The sequence below is a fragment of the Pteropus alecto genome, unplaced genomic scaffold (genome assembly GCF_000325575.1).
Source record: "Pteropus alecto unplaced genomic scaffold, ASM32557v1 scaffold71, whole genome shotgun sequence".
NCBI classification, from domain to species: Eukaryota; Metazoa; Chordata; class Mammalia; order Chiroptera; family Pteropodidae; genus Pteropus; species Pteropus alecto.
In genome coordinates this window covers 5,051,616-5,066,881 of record NW_006433024.1, presented here as the reverse complement: position 1 = coordinate 5,066,881, position 15,266 = coordinate 5,051,616, and the positions used below count along the sequence as shown (strand labels likewise).

The window sequence follows — 15,266 nt, the reverse complement described above, 5'->3', positions numbered from 1 at the left end:
CCTGAAACACATCTTCCTTCTAAATATTTAGTGACACATTCTGAACTCTACAGAATTTTTAACCTTATATTATTCAACTAGATATAGAAACCCTACTATTTATACTGATGATTCTTTATTAAATTTTATTAATATTTGTTTGGTATAAGTTTATTATAAAGACTCATTCTATGTTAAAATATTTATTGTTTCAAATCATTAAAGGGTAGAGAGGCATTTAAAAGAGCATAACAAAATGAATAACATTAAACAGAAACCCGAGTATTGCCAGCTACCAGTAAGACTAATCTCAAGCTTGAGAAAGAACTGAATGTTTACAAAATGCATTTTTTTTCTCTATGTTCTAAGCAATAAATTCCTAAAATAACAGCAATATTTGTAATGGTTTTGAAAAATATAGACAGATTGTAATTTCGTTTGTTGTAATTTAGTCATTTTAAAAATAGATTTTCTGGCCCAGATAGTTTATTTCTCCAGCTCTGATTTTATCCTTTTGTATGTTCATTTATCTTGTCTCCATTCAAGGTCATTCTAGTTAGATAGGAGGTATAGCAATCTACTACATCTTAAAATATTTAGGCCCTCTATCCCCCAAAATTGACTGAATAGGAGCAGCTATGACCTTTACTTTAGTGCATGATATAAACTGATAATATCTTTCCAGAGAATTCTACAAGCACTCATAAATCATAGCCTTGAAAGGAAACACTCCAGCCTTGTGAAGGTCAAAAGCCTGGCATGTCAAATTTATTTCCAAATGGCCAAATCCATAGCATAAAGCATACTCCAGGTGTTGGCAATTCCTTCTAAAATGAAATTGCAGAATGCAGATGGATTGGTTAGCACTGCATGTCAATGTTGAGCATGCCTTCTTGTATTTTCCCAAACTGCCATTCTGGCCCCTATATGATCTATTCAATGTCTAGTAGAACAGATAGGACAAGCAAATGAGCAGTTTGTCTCAGAGGCCTTGACCTTGAAGCCCAGATAAGGCAGGGATTGGCACAAACTCATTGAGATTTGACTTCAAACTTTACAAACACAAGGTGGGGTGGCATAATGGATTAGCAATGGGGTTTTCTAGCCTCAGATCCCATTTTTACTGTTGATTAGCTATTAGGTCTTAGATAGGACTGTCATTATTTCTTAATTTCATCTGCAAAGAAAAAAGCATTTGATTCAGTGGTTTCTTAAGGTCGTCAAACTAAAGCATTCTCTCATTACAAATTTTCAAAAATGTATCAGATAAGTTACCCTCGTATTTTTATATGTTTTAGTATATTCTTCTGGAGCTGTAAAGCATTGGTGCAGCCATCTGACTGGTGTGTGCAGAGAAGTGCTATGGGCTACAGCAATGGCATCTACCAGACAGTGCCATGAAACATGGTCATGGTCATGGTCATGATGCCTGTGAAGTGCTACAGAAGCCCTCTGCTTCCTGCATTTCCATGCAAGACAGGATGGCTATGGTCCCCAGTATCATTAGTCTTGTGGGATCTGCCTTTTGGTTAACCAAACTCTAACAATAGAAGCTCTCACTTCACACTGCCCATGTGCTTTTATTAGGGTCAGTGATATGAGTCTCTCAGGTAGGTTATTTAACTGGTTTATTGGGCACTAGTATAATACTTTTCTATCTTACATGTGAATTTTGCTCCAACTTAGAAATAACACAAAAAGTTCAAAAGTTTTATCTTTAATAAACTGTGGTTCACTAGGTGAACGGTAAGGAAAAAAAAATAGGCATAGAGGGTATATAAATGCCTGTGTCTATCTGTCTAATACGTATCAGTAGGGGTTTGCGGGTGGGAGGTTTTCATATGTCCGCAAGAGTTTGTGTATGCAAAGCCTTGGATAAAATAAGAGAGAAAATACAGATTTAATAATTAGGAACACCAAGTGGTTGATGTTATTCACTACAGTGACTCACTTTCCCTAAAAGAGGTGGTAGAAGTCGTATTACATGAAAGAGTTTGAAAACTGCTCAGATAATTTAAATAATAGAAAACTAATGAACACAAATTCACATATCAGGGTCCTTAATGGCCTTACTGTGTAAAGGACTCAGAACTTTTAGTACACAAATCACAGGAAAAATCATCTGGAGAGTAAAAAGAATTTTCTATCGGGATTCCAATAATCCATAGCTTTGCTAGCCTGCCGGTGTCTCCAGAATCACTTTTCTCATGATGCTTTTGGATATTTTATACTCCAGAATCAGATTGAATCAGTAACTGAAAGAGTATATCATTTTAAAATTTGTATTAAATAATGTGATTTTCTGAGTCTCTTTTTGAAGTCAAGGCTAAAGTTAAATTTAGTTTTATGAAAAGAAAACACTTTATAGGGTACATAAGACAATAATTCTTCTAATTTTGCATTTACATCTTTGATATAAAAGTTTAGGACACCCTTTCCTCTAGGGGAAAAAAAACATAATTCAAGAAATACTTGAGAATATTTTATGTATTTAATACACATGGCACTATCTCACTTAAAATAATGCTCTTTGCTGCTTTCTTTTTAAATGTTAGAAAAATGCAAGGGAACTCAATTCATACATTTCTTAGTGTTCGCAGCAAATTATTAACTTTGATCTATAGAGAAAAGAAAAAAAAGATTCTTCCTTTTGAATTATAAAATCATAGACATTAGGAGTGGGAATTCCTGAAAACTTCTGATACAATAGATTTCGAAGGCTATTACTTGAAGATCTACAATTGGATAGCTGTGCCTCAGATTGTGACCCAGAGTACAAGGGTAAGCCTCCTGTCCCCTCCTTGCACTCCCTTTTCAGTTAGAAAATTTTCATTTTCCTGTTTATTTGTAGAGGTCCTAAGATTTTATCTTAAAAACAGGTTGTGTGTGTACAAAAGTTGGAAAATGACTCCTATAATGCCACTTTCATTTAACAGATTAAGAAACTAATGCCTGAAGAAGTTTGGTGACATGCCCAGAGAGAAAAAACAACTAGCTAGTGACAGAACTATAAGGATAATTTAGTTCTGATGATTATCAATTCAGTGCCTCAGCCTTCTATTTCAGGTGGTAAACTGCTTCAACACTGAAGGATGTCAGTGATAAATTCAACAGAAGTTTTTCCATGAAATCAGCTCACTGACAGCATATGTAAGCCTCAGGCAATAGAAAGCTGTAAAATAGTATCCCTTGGAAGTTTGACCATTTTGACCATTTAACGGTAATATGTATATTGAAAACGAAAAGATTAAACAGGAATACATGAAGTATCTTGACCTAGGGAAGGCTTACACGTGTTACACAGAGAATGTCATGGCATCTAGATTTATGCCCATCGTGGCCTCTTCAGCTCAGAATGCAATGGTTAATTTGTCCTCCAGAGACAGTATATTCTACTCTTTCTCTGTATTCATCAGCACAAATTGGTGGAACAAAAAGGCAACAACCAGAAAACATAAAGCCCTCAGAGCTGCAAGAAAAAAGAAAACTTCAAATAACTAAATAGAAAAGAAAGTCTTTCTTACATTTATAAGCAGGGCTTTTGCAGAGCAAGTGGCAGTTATTGCTTACCAAGTATTCCATATTCTCGACTACATTCCCCACCTCCCCTGTAGTTAGAGTACAGTTAGGTTGGGGCAAATTGTACTGTTCTGGCCGGTGGGCTGTAAGCACAAGTCACAATGATGTGGGCCACTTCCTGTCAGTGGAAACAACAGATGTTTATTCTCTATGTTCTTTTTTGGGTGCAGTGAGAGTGGAGGTCACATGTTGAGAGAACAAAGCTCTCAGATCCATAAATCTGGGTTCCTGAGACACTACTTGGAAGGGAAATGTAAGGACTTTGCATGAAAAGAAAACGAGGGCATCATCTGTGTTAAGCTACTAAGATTTCTGATTTTGGCCCGCAGGAGAGTTTAGTTTATATTGGAGGGAAATTATTTTTATAAGAATCAATTAAAAAAGACTACTTAATGTAAAATGTGTACAAATTCATAAACAGAAATAGCTCACAGTATATTAAATTAGATAAAATAAAATACATTTAAGGACATAGAAATACTCAAAATATTTATGTTCCTTTTCTGATCAGTCCTTAAAAAAAAAGAGCATGAATTAGTTTAGTACAATCACCGTGGGCCACCAGAAGAGACATAGAAAGAAGTGTATAATTCAAGAAGTAGTAGAGACCAGAATACCACATAATTTATTCCTTTAGCCAAAGCTGGCTAAGGCATCTCTTCTGTTCCTTTGTGTAGCGATTGAGAATTAATATCAGAATATCACTATATTCTTGTCTATGTGTTATCATGGACATATCATCTATTATGATAACTACATAGTAGAATGTGATCAAGTCATTCCACAGAATACATTTAATTTTTAATAAGTAATACTTTGTTGTCTTCACAAAGTCCTGTGTAAACAAAAACCCTGTAGGTATACAGTGCTATTGAAGGGTGTCTAGAGTAAGTGGGTCCTGTTCAAATATAGCAACTAATATGCTGCAGTGTCAAAAATAGGTAATCAGCCTTCATTACAAAATATTTTGAAGAGCTATGCAAATATAAGTTATGGTCAGTATTTTATCATTGCTTAAGTTTATAATTCTCATTTAAAAGAAATATAGAAATCAAAAAGCAATAAAAAAGAATAATACATTCCACAAAATAAAGAATATTACAAAGAAAGAAAAAAAAAACTTTACAATTTCAACATCTTTTCAACAGAATAATTATGTCTGGGTACATAATATCAGCACACATAATCCAGTTTAGTTCCACTAATTGATTTCAAAAAGATAAAACTGAATAGAATCGTTGAAAGAAAGTGTTTGTATTTTGTTGTAATAAATACCATTTAACATAATTTTTATTCAGTTCTCTGTATTTGTCATTCATTTAAGAAAATAAAAATCAAAATTAATATCGGGGTCATACATAATAATCTCATCTAGGAAAGAAGGCTAACTTGAAACGGATCGGCTTGGAAGTTATAAATTTTAAATCCTATTTCTTAAAAGTAACTGAAGTTCTCAATTAAATAAAATATCTGGATTTTTCAATAATACTCTCATTTTTTTGAAACAAATAGATGACACAAACAGAGACGGTACTTGAAAAAGGCTCCATTACTAATTAAACTGAATTGAAACAACGGTTTCTTCAAATACCACTTCCTTCAACACCCAGTGTCCTGTCTCTTGGTTTCAATGACTAACAAAAACTAAAGTGCTTACCATTCTAATAGTCACTGTAATTGAGGAAGTTTATTGCTCTTTGGTACTGGTACATAGATACATCAATAGCTCAATGAAATAAATGAGAAAATTTAGAAATAGAACTATGTACATAGAGAAATTAAATATTTGATAAAAATGGCATTCAAATCACTGGGGAGAAATGAAATATTAAAACACATAGGTGGATGACTGGGTCACTATTGGACAAAAAAAAAAGAGCACTATACATAAAAATACCTCACACTATACATAAAAATAAACTTCAAGCAAATCAGATCTAACAGCAAAAAATGAAACAATGTACATTATAAAAAAACATAACTAACCTTTTAAACTCAGTATAAAGAAAAGATTTTTTTAATTTAGTCAAAAATCCTGATATATTAGAAGAAATTATAATAAATTTGGATACATAAAAAATAACATCATAAGGAAAATCAAAAGAAAAAACATTGGGAGAAAATAATATTTTCAGTATTTATCACAAAAAAATGGGGTAAAACTTTAGTATATAAAGAACTCTTAATCAAGGAAATAAATACCAAAAATTCGAGAGAAAAATAAACATGGACAGTCTTAAAAAAATATGCAGTTGGCCCTAAAATATGATGACATGTTCAGTTTTTACTCATTAAAAAGAAAAATATATATTAAAACTACACTCAGATACCAGTTTTCATTTATCAGATTGGTGAAAATCCAAGAAGTCTGACACATTCTGTTTACGAGACCATAGATGAACAGGCTCTCTCTTACATTACTGATGGGAATACAACATGGTACCACCCACTGGAGTAGAAATTGGCAATAAAAGTATAATTTAAAAAACTTTCTACAGTATATACTGGGTATCTCAATAGTACTACTTCTAGGAGTTAACTCTGGAAATCTTCCTTCACGGATATCAAATATACAGTCATACATGTACAGTTTTTATTCATTTGGCATTAATAATAATAATAAAATTCTAGAAAATAATTCAATAAATTATGAAGTACTGTTACTCTGTGGGTATAAAAAGAAAAGACAGTCTTCATGAAATGGTATGGAGTAATTTCCAGGATATATTATTAATTAGAAAAAGCAATTTGCTCTACTTTTGTTTTATAAAATAGAGGAAAACTAAGAATAACTATATAAAATCTTATTTTTGAAAAATAAACATAGTAACATAGTAAGTCAGAATTTAAAGTGGGTGCCTACAGAGAATAAGGTAGAAGGGACAGTAAAGGGAATATAATTTTGCTGAGTATATTTTTTTATTTTTAACCATGTTAATATGTCATATATGCAAAGTATAAGAGTTGATCATTGAGAATAAAGGAAAATCATAAAATTGAATACAATCAGATAAGATTAATCTTAAATGCAGATCAAATTGATAATATAAGAATGTTAAAGTTGGAGAGAGGAGGAGAAAAAAAATAAAATAATTAACTCAAATACTGAAACTGTACAGTCTCAGTGGAATAAGTAAAAGCAACAATGAAAAAGAGCAAAAAAATCCTGAATATTACTCGTTAGTTTGTTGGTACAGTAGCTCTGGAAATAGTGTATATGCTGTAGTGCCGAGGAAATGTGAAAAATAGTTTTGTGAGCCAAAGGTCTTACTGAGAGATATGAGATATAAACATAGAATAGGCCAAAAAAAAGTAAAATATGGGTTGATATTGTAGATATTAATACAATTTAATTATTCATATTAAAATATATTTTCCTAACACTGTCCACTGAAAGGGCACTAAAAAGACCAGGTCTCCTGGGGAAAATGGTTGATTCTAGGTCTAGATCTGGAGAAATTCAAGGCAAGCCTAGAACATTTTATTGTTTCAGAAAATAAAGGAATACAGAAAAATTGACTGGACTTGTTAAAGGACAAAGAATTTTGTTTGAAGCAATTGGTCAAATTTGGAAAATTTGAACATCAAAAGGAATTATGACAGCAATGGGTTATATCCCATTTAATTTAAGAACAACAACAATAAAAAACCAAACATGTTTATAAGTTCACCAGAAGACATGAATGCTAGAATGTTCATAAAAGTATTTTTATATTGGTCCATGATGCAATGCCAGAAAGCAAGGATAAAGAATTACCTACAACAATGTGAGTGAATCTTATAAATATTATGTTGATCCACGTAGTCAGATACAAAAACATGCATATTATATGATTCTATTAATCTCAAGTACAAACACAGGAAAACCTAGGAAATACTGTTAGATTTCTAAATAGTGGTTATACTTGGCGTGTAACCACTGTAGGGAGCTTCAATGTACTGTAATGTTCTATCTTAACCCAGATGCTAATTACAGGGATGTGTTCAGTTTGTGAAAGTTGTATTCTTATTATCAGTGTGTATATTAAAGAAAGTGTATTAAATTTTTAAAAAAGTAGAAAGTCATCTACGGCCATGCTACCCTGAATGTGCCTGATCTCGTCTGATTTCAGAAGCTAAGCAGAGTCAGGCCTGGTTAGTACTTGGATGGGAGACCACCTAGGAATGCCAGGTGCTGTAGGTGTAAAAAAAAAAAAGGGGGGGGAAAGGAAAAATCTGAGTCCTAGGTGATAACAAAATGAGTTGGAAGGAGAAGAGGAAAAGCTCTACTTTAGAATGACATCTAAAAAATAAGGGATGATTAAATTAAAAACAGTCATTAAACAACTATTATTATAATAGTTGATTCAGGCAAGAGTAACCAAAGGATGCTAAATTACTGGGTAAAACATTAAAAGAGAATATTCACAAAAACTTCATGAATCATCCTATAGATTATTTGTAATTCACAAAAGGGGAAGATAATTTTACAATGAAGAAATCGTGTGGATTCCTCCTTCACTTAGTGATTAAAATTTACATCATTGAAAGTGGGAGCAGTTGACATCATATTCCTCCTAATATAATGCCCTGATCAGGATATTTTATATCTATAGCTTTCTAAAATATTAAATATTTTTCTAATTAAATTTTTTTTTAATAAAAAATAGGGCAAATTCTCAGCAAAAGAAATGACTTGGACTCTTTAAAACAAATGGTCATCACACACACACACACACACACACACACACACACACACACACACACCAAAAAGCAGGGGAATCTTCTAGATTAAAGAAAGTTAAATAAACATATGAACTGTATGTGATGTATGATCCTTGTCTGGGATTATAAAAATAAACAACTATAAAAGATATTGGGACAATAGGGGAAAACTGAATGTGGAGTAAATATTACATAATAATTATGTGAAATTCTTGAATGTAATAATTTTAGTTTAGTTATATAGGAGAATAAAGAATCAGAATCTCTGGAATGAAGCTTTTACATTTCAAATTGTAAAAACCTCAAAGAAGAAGACAGAATAAAAATAAATCCATTTCCCATGAGATCTTGATTTGAGATTCAGTGATAGGTGATATTATTCTTTGCCCATGAAAAATTCTGGTGGCTATTCAGTAAAGAAAAATGTTCTGTTTCTGAGAATAATTAAAATTAAAAGGACTTTAAATTTCATTTTGAGGAACAAAAGACCACCTTAGTTTACCAAACAAAAGTGAATCTTACATAAGCAACAGCTTTCGAATTTAGATTCCTTCCCCTTCCTCCTCTTCTTTTTACTTTTTTTGGCTTTATTACAGCTTTCCTTTGTTCTTTACAAATTGAAGAAATATAAGATAATTCTTATGTAAGCATCGGAGCCTCTATTCTTGTAGAGAATACATAATCTGGGAATATCATGCATAAAGAAAAGGGCTTTTATTTTTTATTTTTTTCCTTCTAAAATGAGAGAGAGGGTGAATGGGAAAAAGATTGATAAGAGATTAATTACATCCAGGCTAGCACATCCGACAAAATAAGCATATTGTTTTTTCTGAGAATTTTCATTGGCCATGTCTCTGCTTTGGCATTTCTTCAGATTCTTCAAAATACAGTCCCTAAACCATCTGTAGTACAGTCACTCAGGTTGCTTCTTAAAAAATGAAGATTCTAAACTCAGACTTAAGAGAATCAGAAATCTTTGGGAATAAAGCCATGGAGTCTGCATTTTAACTAACTCTAAAGGTGATTACTATATACAATAAATATAAGAACTAAAAATCGAGAAATGCTGCTGTATTCTTCATCTGCGATTCTTAAATGCCTGCTCCTGAGAACTTCTGTGCATCTCAACAATAGTAATAACCATAGCTATCATTCTGTTAGTGCTCGCACAGAGCCAAGCTCTTTACATTTTACTACTTGATTTAATCTTCACAACAGTGCTCTGAGGGACATATTTTAAACCTACATCTTGGATGTGAAGATTAAACTTCAGATTTACTTGCTAGCTAGTCTGTAAGCTAGTAAACTTGGAACTAGTATTTCCTTCCAGTTGCATTAGACTACAAAGCCCAAGACTTTAACTGCTACAACTTTCCTTTCAATGTGGCTTTTTGGTAAATTTTTGTGTATATAAACATATGATAGATATATGATTATTAATGAATGAATGGAATGATACAAAAATACATACACAGATAAACTATGTTGGGGAAGTAATAAATGCCAAGGACAATTGAGCAATTGTAGAGAAAGTGCTATGGGATAGAATAAGAGGAGAAACAGGAACTTATGCCCTGGAAGAAAATGTTTTATGAAGAAGACATTTCTAAACTAGAAGATTAAGTGTAAGAAGGACAGGTGGAGATCTATTAAGTAGACTTCATATGGATGAAATAGTATGAATGAAGAGAAAAACGTAGAAAGGCACAGAGGTGATAGAAGAAACAGCACATATTACAATATGTAAAGCAGACAGTAGAAGACAACGGTAAAAGACAGGACTAGACATTTAGGTAAAGGGAAGATCACATCGGTTCTCAAATGCTAGTTCAATTAATTTAAACATTATTTAGGAGACAAAGAAATGTTTGTAACAGTACTAATTATCATCAGTTCCTCTTTTTTGTTTTTGTTCCAGCTATTCTCCTTGCTGAAATATCCTTTCTTTTATCATCTGCTTGGAAAATTATGCATCCTTCAAAGCTCATTTCAACTGTTATCTTTTCTTATTTTCCTTGAAAGCTCTCTATTCAGCATCTCACCTAAAAGTTAATTAAATATTACTTATCTTCGTCCTCTGAGAATCCTATTCATACCTTGATCCTAGCAGAATAATTAAAAGCAAGGGCCATGGAATCAGATCTTGCCTGGGTTAGAATCCCAGCTCCATAACTTGCTTTCTAAATAACCTTAGTTAAGTGTTTCAAACCCCCTGTGCCTCAGTGGTCTTATCTGTAAAACTCAGATTACTAGCACTACCTGGCACGATTATGGGAATTATTAAATTAAATAAGCTTTACAAAATGCTTACATTCTTATAATGTAGTAAATGCTTGCAAATACTAGCTTTTAATTTCTACTATAACAGCATTTATTGTCTGTATCGAAGTTATTGGTCTACATCTACAGAGTAATTTCTTTAAAGCAGAAATGCATCTGAGCATACATGGGGAAAAACACCTAAAAGATTAATTTGCACGAAGTTGGTAATATATATTGGCTAGGTGTGTTACGAGTATTAGAGTAAGAAAGTGAGAATTCTGTGATGAAGCTTAAGACCCCAGACTAAATCGGGGGATGTGTTTCGGTACAAAGGTCCTTTTTAGGATTACTTTTCTGTCTAAATCCAGAACTGTCAACTCCCATAGCTCAGAAATGTCCATTGCTAGGATGGAGGAGAAATTCTAACACAGCTGTCATGTAAGCAATTTTATTGTTGCTCTCATGAGGCATAGAATTATCTCAGTTCTGGGAAACAAACTTATGTTTTGCAGTATTTTTTTTTCCTGGGTCTTCCTATTTTTATTATGGTATTGAATTTGATCTTTACATTTAAGACATGACTTAATGGTCATGTTTGAAGCCTGAGAAATCTCCCACTGGATATTCAGGTGTAATGAGATATCTCTTTTCACAATATGACCGTAGTTTAAATTTGGGTGAGAGCCAGAGTCAAGGGAATTATTAAATTGCTATCATACATTAAGTTTAGATAAAATTAGACTCATACCAATTACCCAGGCAATCCAAATATTTTTCTTGTAAAACTGGAAGTCAAAAAGAGAAAGTATATTTAAAGAACGCATTTTAGCAAAGTCTAATTCTGATATTTTATGTCGCTAGGGACCAATTTCAATGAAAAAATTCCCATAAGACTGAGGAACATAGGGACAAAATGCAATGCTGGTGCTTTATATAATTTCCAGCAAATACAGTTTTCAGCACTCACAAACTCAGCACCTTTGAAATAGCCCACTGTTTTATTTTTCTATAATAGCACTGACCAAAAGGCATGTTTGAAAATAGTTATACTATCAAGGAAGCACCAGTACAGCTAAAGATGTTAACAGTGCTCCAACCTGAATTTACGCACAATTTTTTGAATGTATAGAGATTATACCTATGCTCTTTTTGTCATATGCAGAGGGGCCAGATACTTCACTGAGACCAGGGTTATAGCAGAGACCAAGATGGACAGAGTTGGGTACTCAGAGAGCTAAGGAAGGAGGGCAAGGTGACAATAAACAAGTAAACAAATCAACCTTAGTGCTACAAGGAAAACAAAATGAGTGATGTGAGAGAAAGCAAACAAGGGGAAGGGATGCTTTAATAGCATGGCTGAAAAAGTCTCTGTGATGGGATGACATTTGAGTTGAGACTTCGATTGTGAGAAAGAGCCACCCTGGGCTGACGGAGAGAAAGAAGGGTGCAAGCAGAGGAAACAGCCAGTAGAGAGCTGTGAAGGCAGGGCATTACTTGGCATTTATTACAATTAGTAGAAATAAAATGCTAAAAGATGTTATCTCTAGTTGGTAGAATTTGAATTAGATTTTCTAAATTTTAGATAAATCCAGAAAACAACTGTCCAACAATGGAGCCGTTAAATATGTTATGAGAACTGTATATAATTAACTTCTAGGCAACAAATAAAGTGATGTTTGCAATAACTTGTAATAATATAAGGACTCCCTACAGCCCTTTCTTTTTTCTACATTATATTTTACGTGTGACACCTATCGCCTTCTAAAATACTATATAATTTTCATATTTATTGTTTTTTATTTATGGATTTTTCTACTCTAGAATATAATCAACACCAGTGAAGAAATCATTGCCTATTTTGTTTAATTATGTGAGGCCCAGAACATTTCCTGGCTATAGCAGGCACCCAATAATTATTAAATGAATAAATAAATGGCTGGATGAATAAATAAATAAATATGTATGTAATTGTTTTTAATGTTGACACTTTAAATTAAAAAAAATTGGGGATCCAAACTTTAGAGAATTTTAATGTTAAACTAAATTATTTCCTAATCTCTTTTCAGCTTTAATCTGTGATTCTAAATTAAGAGCACTAAATTTAATAGCAAATTTTGAACATATTAAAAATAATTGTATGTCACTAATACTAATAAAATATTACTTAATCACTTTTTTAGCTTTACATTCAAGAGAGATCCCCATAGAAATTGTTCCTATAGAAATTGTGCTGACAAAATAAATAAATGAGCAAGTTTCTTTTGTGTGATTTCAACAAGCTAAACTGACAAGCTGATCTTTCTGAGTTTAATATGGTATGAATCCTGTAAATGTAATTCTGTGTTATACACATGAACACACACATAAATAATTTCATGTACATTACACAAAGGATGATAGCAGGGACAGAGAAAGATATTTTCATATAGAGATTCTTTAAACTGTTTAAACTTAGAAACTTTGGTTTATAAAATTGCTACACCGTTTATCTAACAGTCCATGGAAACAGTCCAGTTTTTGTCTTCCATACTCATACATAAGTGAAGGACTCTTTATTTTAGAATCAGCACAGCCCTTAAATTTCACACCAACTCATGACATTTATAAACATTTTCATTTAAGCATAGTCCAATGGTTAAGTAAATATTAAAGACTTATGCAATGTACTAAATTATAAACTATAGAATATTTGTTAGAATTAGGGATTAGCATTTAAACTTTGATACATGTATTGGGACCTGAATTGTTTTTGCTATTGTTTTCAGTTTACAAAGAAAATAAATGTTTATTATAGAGACTTTTACTTACATTGATAGTCAGAAATAATAAAGCTCTTAACTCTCATTATAATAACACAGGCAAAATAATTTTTGTTATTTTTCTATGACTAATGTTTATTAGAAAAAGAAAAAATCTTCAGATATATATTAGAATCATTTTTTAAAATAGCAATTTCTTAAGATTTACATATGATTTGTCAGCTTTGTTTTATTTTCAAAAATTTATATAAAATGTATTGCAATAGGAAACATTTTGACAAACAAAAGTATAATTAAAAGTCACATAAATAAAATTTTATATGATGCTCATTGATAAAAAAAAGAGCAAATATTTAAAAAAATAAAAAATTAATAAAATCTCAATCCCACATGCTTTTTGGAAAGAAAAAATATAATTTGAAGCATACCCTATTCCAGATGCTCTCTTTAAAAATTTCATAAGTTATTACATCAAATCTTAACAATATACACCAAAGGAAATATAATTTAAACTAATTATACAGAATGAAAAACCTAGATTTTAGATATGATATGCAAACTATTAATATTGCATGAAATGAAAACTGAAATTCACATCCAGTTTTGCCATACTACAAATCTTAATCATTTTAATTGAATATAGTTGGGACTGTGAGAGAAGAGGTGAGCAGTAAAAGAGAAACTTCAATAATTAAAATTTATAAATAATTGAATTTTGACCTCAAATATATGTTTTCCCAAATTTAAAAATCTTTTGCAACTGTATGTATCTCTATTTCTGACTCAAAAAGGGTCATGGAGTAAATAAATCTAATATGATGACTGAAGATTTTTACATACTTGAATTATTTCACACCATCAATCCCACAGCTATGAGAGAAACACACATATTTCTTTTTAAAATATTTCATTCTTTAAAAAATTTTAAACTCTTTTGAGGCAAAAAAAAAAATAAATCCCCAAAACTTTTAGAAGATTGCTTGAAGTATAATGAATGACTGCAAATTGATACAATCTTTTGAAGGGATTTTGGCAATAATCATCAAAACTATATATGTATTTACATATTGATCCAGTAATTTTAATTCTAGAAAATTATCCATAGTATTATGAAAATACACATATATAAGCTTATTTACTGAGTCATTTTTATAAATGTAAAATACTGAAAGTGATTTGAATTCTTACATATAGAAAGGTAATTGAATAGCTGTAATGCATGTTCAGGATGGAATACTATGCAGCTGTAAAAACAGAATGAGGGTTCTATAAACAAATATACTGTTGTATGAAAGATTATTTATAGTTTTTTTACCTGTGTTTAACAAAAAGAGGAAATGAGGATTATATACATGTACTTGCTCATTGGGCAAAAAGAAATGCAGGAAGGATAAAGTACACATTATTGAGAATGGTGACCTTAGAAGGTACATGAGATTGGGGTGAAAAATATAGAAGAGATACTTGTTAGAGTATATCTTTATTTATATACCTAGCTTTTAGAACCAGAGTAATGTTTCACATTTATAAACAAACAAATGAGTAAACAGAATGGTAATGGTGGAGGGAACGTAAAATGGAATATAAAAAAACCCAAAATAACCATATTTCATATGAATAAACCATGATGATGGGAATAAGTAAATAAAAGGAATAAACAAACACAATTAAGAAACTTTTGAATACTTTAAATTGACTAATACCCCCAGGTTAAAGACCAAAAAAAAAAAAAAAAGAAAAGAAAGAAATTACATAAATGTGAAACCATAGCTAATAGGTTTTTCTTTTTCCTTTTATCACAGTAGTATGTGCTAATAGTTAAGAAACTATGAGTAGTTTGTTGAGCAAATAAGAAAATGTATAAATATATTATGGGTAATGGGAGCCAGATTTCTCACTATTGGGTATGGATACTCCAAAGATATTCATTTTCTTCATCTCTCTCTCTCTCTCTCTCTCTCTCTCCACCCCCCCGTCCCCAGC

At 31.7% G+C, this 15,266-nt stretch overlaps 1 protein-coding gene and 1 pseudogene across 1 annotated transcript in view; one reads left to right on the top strand and one right to left on the bottom strand.

Annotated features, from left to right (window-relative positions):
* ANO3 (anoctamin 3) overlaps positions 1 to 15,266 on the bottom strand; it is a 330,657-nt gene that overhangs the window by 280,111 nt on the left and 35,280 nt on the right. The gene's annotated exons all lie outside the window — the stretch shown is intronic.
* Positions 7,623 to 7,741, top strand: LOC112476707 (annotated as a pseudogene).